Genomic DNA, 10110 nt, shown 5'->3' with positions numbered 1-10110 from the left:
GGGATAGCAAAACTCAGTCCCCAAAATGGCAATGTGTTTTTAAATGTTTGCAGGCCACGAATTCACATTTGCAACACACGCAATACACTAAACTGATTGTGTGACTTCCTCTAGAGAGAATATCAAAAGTTAGAATGCGAGGGCTTTTATGAATTCGAGAGGACGCCCATGTGCCTTCTCCTCTTCAGTTTGTACCTCAGTGATCATCACTTCCCAAAACATATCCTGAGCTCCCAGCTTCCAGGCACTGTCCCAAAAGTGGGGTGTTAGTGGGAACCCAAGCAACAGACACTGTAGAGTCTCTCACCTCATAGAACTCATTTTTCTCCTTGCTTCTTTTTTTCTTGATCTTTTTTTGTTTGTTTGTTTGAGATAGGATCTTACCCTGTTTCCCAGGCTGGAGTGCAGTGATGCAATCATAGCTCACTGCAAGCTTAAACTCCTGGGCTCAACAGATCTTCCTGCCTCAGCCTCCCGAGTAACTGGGACTACAGACACCTGCCACCATGCCCAGCTAATTTTGTAATTTTTTTATACAGACAGGCTCTCATTATGTTGCCCCAGGCTCGTCTTGAACTACTGGCTTCAAGTCATCCTCCTGCCTTGGACTCCCTAAGTGCTGCAATTATAGGCATGAGCCACCATGTCCGGCCTTTTCTGACCTTTTTTCCTACTCTTTCACAGTCACATCCAACCCTGTTCTCTTCTCTATTTACCCTACTTTTATTCAGTTTTCAAATGTTTAACTTTTAATGATTGCATTTATTTATTTTTGAAAGAAGGGTCTCGCTGTGTTTCCCAGGTTAGTCTTGAACTCCAGGACTCAAGCGGTACTCCCACCTCAGCATCCCCAGTAGCTGGGACTACAGGCACATGCCATCAAACCCAGCTCTGATTTTTTTTTTTTTTTTGAGATGGAGTCTAGCTCTGTCACCCAGGCTGGAGTGCAGTGGCGTAATCTCGGCTCACTGCAAGCTCCGCCTCCCGGGTTCATGCCATTCTCCTGTCTCAGCCTCCCAAGTAACTGGGACTTCAGGTACCCACCACCATGTCTGACTAATTTTTTTTTTATTTTTGAATTTGTAGTAGAAACGGGGTTTCACCGTGTTAGCCAGGATGGTCTCGAACTCCCGACCTCATGATCTGCCCACTTCAGCCTCCCAAAATGCTGGGATTACAGGCATGATCCCCCACGCCTGGCCCTGATTTTTAACTTTTCTTTTTTTTCTTTTTTTTGAGACAGACTCCTGTTGCCCAGGCTGGAGTACAGTGGTGTGATTTCGGCTCACTGTAAGTTTAAGCGATTCTCCTGCCTCAGCCTCCCGAGTAGCTGGGACTATGGGCATGCACCACCATGCCTGGCTCATTTTGGTATTTTTAGTAGAGACAGGGTTTCGCCACATGGGCTTGGCTGGTCTACAACTCCTGTCCTCAGGTGATCCGCTGGCCTTGGCCTCCCAAAGTGCTGGGATTACAGGCATGAGCCACTGTGCCCAGCCTTGATTTTTAACTTTTAATTTTGAAATAACTACAGACTTTGAAATAAGTTGCAAAAATAGTACAAAGAGTTACCACATACTCTTCACCCAAGCTTCCTGAAATATTGACATCTTACATGACCACAGTACAATGATCAAAACAGGGAAATAAGCACAGAGATCATATGCTTACCTAATCTACAGATCTTATTCAAATGATCACCAATCGTCACCCTTAGGTTCTCTGTTCCCAGTCTGGCCTCCAATCCCGGATTGCTTCACATTGTGTTGAACTGTCAAATGGCCTTAGTCTCCAAGCCAGACCACTAACCAGCTATTCTGTAGGCTGTCCCTCAACTTATCAACCCAGTTGTTATGGGCTAAATGATGCCCTCCAAAATTCGTATGTTGAAGCCCTAATTTCCAGTACCTCAGAAGGCGACTGTGTTTGAAGACAGGGCCTTTAAAATCGCAATGAAGTTAAAGTGAGACCTTTAGGATGGGCTCTAATCCAATCTGTCTGGTGTCCTTATAAGAATAGCAAATTTGGGCCGGGCGCGGTGGCTCAAGCCTGTAATCCCAGCACTTTGGGAGGCCAAGACGGGCGGATCACGAGGTCAGGAGATCGAGACCATCCTGGCAAACACGGTGAAACCCCGTCTCTACTAAAAATACAAAAAACTAGCCGGGCGAGGTGGCGGGCGCCTGTAGTCCCAGCTACTCAGGAGGCTGAGGCAGGAGAATGGCGCAAACCCGGGAGGCGGAGCTTGCAGTGAGCTGAGATCCGGCCACTGCACTCCAGCCCGGGCTACAGAGCAAGACTCCGTCTCAAAAAAAAAAAAAAAAAAAAAAAAAAAAAAGAATAGGAAATTTGGGGCCATGCTTGGTGGCTCACACTGTAATCCCAGGACTTTAGGAGACCAAAGCAGGAGGCTCACTTGAGGTAGAAAGATCACTTAAGACCAGCCTGGCCAACATGGTGAAACCCTGTCTCCACTAAAAATACAAAAATTAGCTGGGTGTGGTGGCACATGCCTGTAATCCCAGCTACACACGAGGCTGAGGCCGGAGAATCGATTGAATCTGGGAGGGGGAGGTTACAGTGAGCCGAGATCGAGCCACTCCACTATAGCCTGGGTGACAGCGCAAGATTCCGTCTCAAAAAAAAGAAAATTTGGACGCACAAAGAGGCACCAGGGGCTGGGCGTGGTGGCTTATGCCTGTAATCCCAGCCCTTCGGGAGGCCAAGTCAGGAGGACTGCTTGAGCTCAGAAGTTCGAAACTAGCCTGGGCAACATAGCGAGACTCTCTCTCTCTCTTTTTATTTAAAAAATAAAGAAAAAAAAAACGAGGCACCAGGGATGTTTTCATACGGAGGAAAGACTATGTGAAGACACAGCAAGAAGGTAGCCGTGCGAAACCAACTCAGCAGGCACCCTGATCTTGGACTTCCTGCCTCCAGAACTGTGAGCAAATACATTTCTATTGTCTAAGTCACCCTGTGTGTGCTATTTTGTTATGGCAGCCCCAGCGAACCAATATATCCATTCTCTTCAGTTGTTGGCAATCTGCCCATATCTATGTTCTCTAACCCTTTTTATCTGCTCATTTGTTGATTTCTAGCCTTTTCCGGCTCCTTATCCTTGTTACTGGTCCCAAGTAAATTTCTGTTAGATTTCTCCCAGCTGGGCAAGCTTCAAGCTCACCAAAACATCTCCTCCTTTGCTTATTACTTATATCCCCCTTGTATCATTTTTCCATTGCTGAGGTAACAAATACCACGAATTTCATGGCTTAAAAGAACACAAATTTGTTGTCTTAGAATTTAGGGGGTCAGAGTCTAAAATGGGTCTGCAGGACTGCATTCCTCCTGGAGGTCCTAAAGTAGAGTCCATTTTCTTGCCTCTTCCAAGCTTCTAGATGCTCCCTGCACTCCTTGGCTCCCCATCCAACGTCTTCAAAGTCAGCAGCACAGAATCTTCCCATCTCCCTTTCTCTCTCTTTTTTTTTTAGACAAAGTCTTACTCTGTCACCCAGGCTGGAACGCAGTAGTACAGTCATAGCTAACTGCAGCCTCAAACCCCGAGGCTGAAGTGATCCTACCGCCTCAGCCTCACGAGTAGCTGGGATCACAGGCACGCACCACCATGCCTGGCTAATTTTTAATTTTTTGTAGAGACAGACTCTTGCTATGTCTCTAGGGCTGTCTTGAATTTGGGCGCCCGCGATCACAAGCCAGCGTGGTCGGCGGTTTCCTGCACCACTTCCCGGCTTCCCGGTCCTTCAGATGCCCCCTGCCGCCGCCGCCCGCGCCTGCACCTGGCCACTCCAGATGCTCCGGAGGGATTGGGCGCCCCGCGCACCCGCCTCCCGCGCCGTCCAATCCGGAGGCCATGGTCCGACATGGGGGCTAAGCGTTTGAAATGTGCCCGGACCACCGGATGCATGGGTCCATTCACACGAAATACCCAGAACAGGTAAAGTCACAGAGGCAGAAGGTGTAGGGTTATTTATTTATTTATTTATTTATTTATTTATTTATTTTAATTAATTAATTAATTGACTTTTTTGAGACGGAGTCTCCTCTGTCGCCTAGGCTAGAGTGCCGATCCCTATGTTGGCTTGATGTGGTGGCACATACCTGTAATCACAGCACTTTGGGAAGCAGAGGCGGGAGGATCGCTTGTCAGGCCATGAGTTCAAGACCAGTCTGGGCAAAATAGTGCGAGCCCCTGCTTTGTGTCCCTGCCCAAATCTCATGCCAAATTATAATCCGCAGTGTTAGGGGAGGGACCTGGTGGGAGGTGATTGGATCATGGAGGGAGAGTGCCTCCTTGCTGTTCTCGTGATGGTGAGTGAGTTCTCATGAGCTCTGGTTGGTTTACAAGTGTGTAGCAGGCCGGGCGCGGTGGCTCACGCCTGTAATCCCAGCACTTTGGGAGACCGAGACGGGCGGATCACGAGGTCAGGAGATCGAGACCATCCTGGCTAACATGGTGAAACCCCGTCTCTACTAAAAATACAAAAAAATTAGCCGGGCATAGTAGCGGGCACCTGTAGTCCCAGCTACTTGGGAGGCTGAGGCAGGAGAATGGTGTGAACCCAGGAGGCGGAGCTTGCAGTGAGCTGAGATTGCGCCACTGCACTCCAGCCTGGGCAACTGAGCAAGACTCAGTCTCAAAAAAAAAAAAAAAAAAAAAGTGGGTAGCATTTCCCCCTTCTCTCCCTTCCTCCTGCTGCAGCCATGTAAGACGTGTACAGCCTGTGGAACTGAGTCAACTAAACCTCTTTTCTTTATAAATTACCCAGTCTCAGGTAGTTCTTTATAGCAATGCAAGAACAGATTAATACAACCTCCCTCTCTACAAAAAAAAAAAAAAATTGTTTTAATTACATGGGTGTGGTAGTACACACCTGTAGTCCCAGCTACTCTGGAGGCCAAGGCAGGAGGATCATTTGAGCCTGGGAGTTTGAGGTTGCAGTGAGCTATGATCACATCAGTACTCCAGCTTGGACAACAGAGTGAGCCCCTAACTCAAAAAAAAAAAAAAAAAAAGGCCGGGCGCGGTGGCTCAAGCCTGTAATCCCAGCACTTTGGGAGGCCGAGGCGGGTGGATCACGAGGTCAGGAGATCGAGATCATCCTGGCTAACATGGTGAAACCCCGTCTCTACTAAAAATACAAAAAACTAGCCGGGCGTGGTGGCGGGCGCCTGTAGTCCCAGCTACTCGGAGGCTGAGGCAGGAGAATGGTGTGAACCCGGGAGGTGGAGCTTGCAGTGAGCCGAGATCGCGCCACTGCACTCCAGCCTGGGCGACAGAGCGAGACTCCGTCTCAAAAAAAAAAAAAAAAAAAAAAAAAAGGAATAATCTTTATGTGAAAATTACATCTACAAAGTTCCTTTTGCCATGTAAAGTAACATATTCCCAAGAGATTCAGATGTGGGCATCTTTGGGAGGCCATTATTCAGCCTGCTAGTCCCCTCATTATTACATCTTCCTTCTCCATAGTCCTTTTGGTCTCACCTAACAGCAATTGATCATCTTAGCTGAAATCTTACTCGCTCTTTTTTTTTTTTTTTTTTTTTTTTTTGAGACGGAGTCTCACGCTGTTGCCCAGGCTGGAGTGCAGTGGCGCGATCTCGGCTCACTGCAAGCTCCGCCTCCCGGGTTCCCGTCATTCTCCTGCCTCAGCCTCCTGAGTAGCTGGGACTACAGGCGCCCGCCACCGCGCCCGGCTAATTTTTTGTATTTTTTTTTTAGTAGAGACGGGGTTTCACTGTGGTCTCAATCTTCTGACCTTGTGATCCGCCCGCCTCGGCCTCCCAAAGTGCTGGGATTACAGGCTTGAGCCACCGCGCCCGGCCATTACTCGCTCTTTCTCTACACACACAGCCTCAGGACTATGTACGTCCAGGCATTCATTCAATCATTCATTCAATTGTTAAATATTCATTAAGAACCATTATGTGCCAGGCACTGAATTATATGCTATGAGAAGACTTTTTAGTATTTGCAATGCTTTAAAAAAAAAAAAAATCTAAGACCAGGTGCAGTGGCTCACGCCTTTAATTCCAGCACTTTGGGTGGGTGAGGCAGGTGGATCACCTGAGGTCGGGAGTTTGAGACCAGCCTGCCCAACATAGCAAAACTCCGTTTCTAGTGAAAAATAATAAAATTAGCAGGGCATGCTGGTATGTACCTGTAATCCCAGCTACTCAGGAGGCTGAGGCAGGGAGAATTGCTTGAACCTGGGAGGTGGAGGTTGCAGTGAGCCGAGATCACCCCACTACACTCCAGCCGGAGCAACAGAGCGAGACTCCATCTCAAAAAAAAAAAAAAAAAAAATCTGATCCCTGCCTAAAATAGAGAAAGCACTTATTGTCTACCAAAAGAAAATTTCCCTAATGCATCATACACAATTCCCTTAACTAAATTTGTTAGACAGAAAAATAGGGCAAAATTGAGTTTCTAGAAAAAAATTCTTATAATCTACAAAAAAAAAAAAGAAAGAAAGAAAGAAAGAAAATTTCCCAAATAATTTCTACACAATTCCTTTAATTACATTTGTTAGGGGAAAAAATACAGCAACACTGGGTTTCTAGCAAAGGAAACTGGGACCCGCAAAGTGGAGTGGGGGAAGGGACTAGGATTGCCAGGTAAAATGTAGGATGCTAAGTTACCTTTGAATTTCAGATAAATGACAAATACCTTTTTAGTATAAGTATGCCCCCATGCAATAACTGGGGACTTTTTATAAGTATATACTAAAAACTTCTTCATTGTTAGCCTGAAATTCAAAGTTAGCTGGGTGCCCTGTATTTTTAACATTTATTTATTTTATTTTATTTTTATTTTTTTGAGAGGGAGTCTTGCTCTGCTGCCCAGGCTGAAGTGCAGTGGCACAATCTTGCCTCACTACAAGCTCCACCTCCCAGGTTCACGCCATTCTCCTGCCTCAGCCTCCAGAGTAGCTGGGACTACAGGCTCCTGCCACCACACCCAGCTAATTTTTTTTTATATTTTTAGTTTCACCATGTTAGCCAGGATGGTCTCGATCTCCTGACCTCATGATCCGCCCTCCTCTGCCTCCCAAAGTGCTGGGATTACAGGCGTGAGCCACTGCACCCGGATATTTTAAAAATTTATTTTGCTGGCTGGCCATGGTGGCTCACACCTGTAATCCCAACACTTTGGGAGGCCCAGGTGGGAGGATCGCTTAGAGCCCAGGAGTTTGAGACCAGCCTGGGCAACATGGTGAAACCCCCATCTCTACCAAAAACACAAAAAGCAGTCGGGCTTGGTGACACTTGCCTGTAGACCCAGCTACTTGGGAGGCCGAGCAGGAGGATCATTTGAGCCTAGAAGTTTGAGGCTGCAGTGAGCTATGATTGTGCCACTGCATCCCAGAATTTTGGATTCTCAGGGGTAGTTCAATTCCTAGGATTCTAGAAATGAGAGGATTTTAACTTCTATACTTTATCAAAGTAACTCTTTGTCAGACATATTTATGTTTGAAGTGGGTCTGGGTGGCAGAGTGAGACCCTGTTTCAAAAGAAAAAAAAATTAAATTCTGACACTGATCAAAAACTAATTAAAAAATTTAAAAAATTAAGCCAGGCACAGTGGGTCACGCCTGTAATCCCTGCACTTTGGGAGGCTGAGGCAGGCAGTTCACTTGAGCTCAGGAGTTTGAGACCAGCCTGGCCAACATGGTGAAACCCCATCTCTACTAAAAATACAAAATTAGCTGGGCGTGGTGGCAGGCGCCTGTAATCCCAGCTATGCAGGAGGCTGAGGCAGGAGAATCGCTTGAACCCGGGAGGCAGAGGTTGCAGTGAGCTGAGATCATGCCATTGCACTCCAACCTGGGCAACAAGAGCGAAACTCAGTCTCGGAAAAAAAATAAAAACAAAAAAATTTAAAAACATAAATAAAAAAATCGTTTTGCTAAATCTGGCAACACCAAAGGGATGAAACTGACATTTACTGGGCGCCTTCTGCACATGTCAGTTCTCCCAGGAACCCAGAGAGGCGAGGGATTGGTAGCAATCTGTAGAGGCGAATATCCTCTAATATCCCTGGTGTTCTTTGTGGAACAGCTCAGTGGATTTACTTAATGGGAACTGAAAGAAGGAACAATGAAGACTTAGAAGGCTTCGATGATTTCCAATGCATTACTGCAAACTTGTCTCTTCTTAGAAGCAACAGAAAAAAAGTCAGGAACTACAGACAATCTATTACTCAAGTAATGCTAAAGGACTCCCATGGTCTTCAAACAAGAAGAGATGCTCTAAGATAAATGAATTCATTACGTTCATGCTTCATCATCTGTGGAAGCTGTGACTCAGAGCCATCCAGCAATAATGAGGCAGTGCGTTCATGTCCCGTTAATATCCCCAAACAGTGGGAGATGAATGGAGAACATAGGGCTGTGTTCGAATGAAAAAGAGGAGTTTTGTTCGGCGCTCTTTCAGCAGGGAATAAGTACTGATGTGGGAACTGAGCTTCAATTTACAACTAAGGATCACATTAAAAATATATTAAGAGGACTACAATGAAGCTTATTGTAGCTATTATTATTTCATTTAAATGAATCCCAGTTTAATAAGAACCATCAAGGGGGCTACCATGTCTAAAATGTAACTTCTCTTGCGAATCCTGAAATTTCTACTGACAAAAGACTACAATGCGCAATTAATTAATTAATTTGAGATGGAGTCCCACTCTGTCGCCCAGGCTGGAGTGCAGTGGCACGATCTCAGCTCACTGCAACCTTTGCCTCCTGGGTTCAAGCAATTCTCTTGCCTCAGCCTCCTGAGTAGCTGCAGTTACAGGCATGTGCCACCACGCCCAGCTAATTTTTTTGTATTTTTAGTGGAGATGGGGTTTCGCCATATTGGCCAGGCTGGTCTTGAACCCCTGACCTCAGGTGAGCTGAGATCGTGTCACTGCACTCCAGCCTGGGCGACAGAGCAAGACTACATCTCCTGCCTCAGCCTCCCCAATAGCTGAGACTACAGGCACCCGCCACCATGCCCGGCTAATTTCTTTTTGTATTTTTAGTGGAGATGGAGTTTCACGGTGTTAGCCAGGATGGTCTCAATCTCCTGACCTCGTGATCTACCTGCCTCGGCATCCCAAAGCGTTGGGATTACAGGCATGAGCCACTGCTCCCGGCCCAGAAAATTTTTAATCTACCTATAACCCAGACCAAACCAATGTAAATCTTTAAATGTATTTGATTATGTTTAGTGTTTCCCTAAAGTGTATAAAATCAAGCTGCACCCGGACCACCTTGGGGACATGTTCTCAGAATCTCCTGAGGGCTGTGTCACAGCCATGGTCGCTCTTATTTGGCTCAGAATAAATCTCTTCAAATATTTTACAGAGTTTGACTCTTTTCATTGACAATTTTGGCTCAAAATGTGGCTACAGACTAATAAAAAATAGCTATGCTTTCTGCAAATTTTCCAGACAATTTTTCTTTTTGTTTCTTTTCTTTTTTCCTTTTTTTTTTTTTTTTTGAGACAGAGTCTCACCCCATTGCCCAGGCTGGAGTGGAGTAGCTCACTTGGCTCACTGCAACCTCTGCTTCCCAGGCTTGAGTGGTTCTCCCACCACTGCCTCCAAAGTAGCTGGGACTACAGATGAGTGCCACCATGCCCAGCTAATTTTTGTGTTTTTTGTAGACAGGTTTTCGCCATATTGCCCAGACTAGTCTTAAACTCTTGGACTCAAGCGATCCGCCCTCCTCAGCCTCCCAAAGTGCTGGGATTACAGGCAGAAGCCACTGCGCCCAGCTAGAAGAGGGAAAGTTTAATATCATTGATTCACATTGTTCAAGATAGTTATGTTGTATAAAGTCACCACGGACACTGAATTGGCAAATATTGAATCATTGCTCTAAACAAAATGCAGGATTGGGTTTCTCCAAGCCTCTGGTCACAACATTTTTATAAAGCAATCAATACATAACCTTGTGTTTTATGTGTGTGTGTTGAAAGATGCCTTATCTAATACATATTGTTGAATCATTGACACTGAACTCACGGCCAACAGCACTGTAACTCATGCCTGAACAAAGCTTATCTAACAAATGTACTTTCTCCATTAGGCACTTCACAGCGTTC

Source organism: Macaca mulatta, chromosome 20 (genome assembly GCF_049350105.2).
Source record: "Macaca mulatta isolate MMU2019108-1 chromosome 20, T2T-MMU8v2.0, whole genome shotgun sequence".
Lineage (NCBI taxonomy): Eukaryota > Metazoa > Chordata > Mammalia > Primates > Cercopithecidae > Macaca > Macaca mulatta.
Note: the sequence above shows the minus strand (reverse complement) of the source record.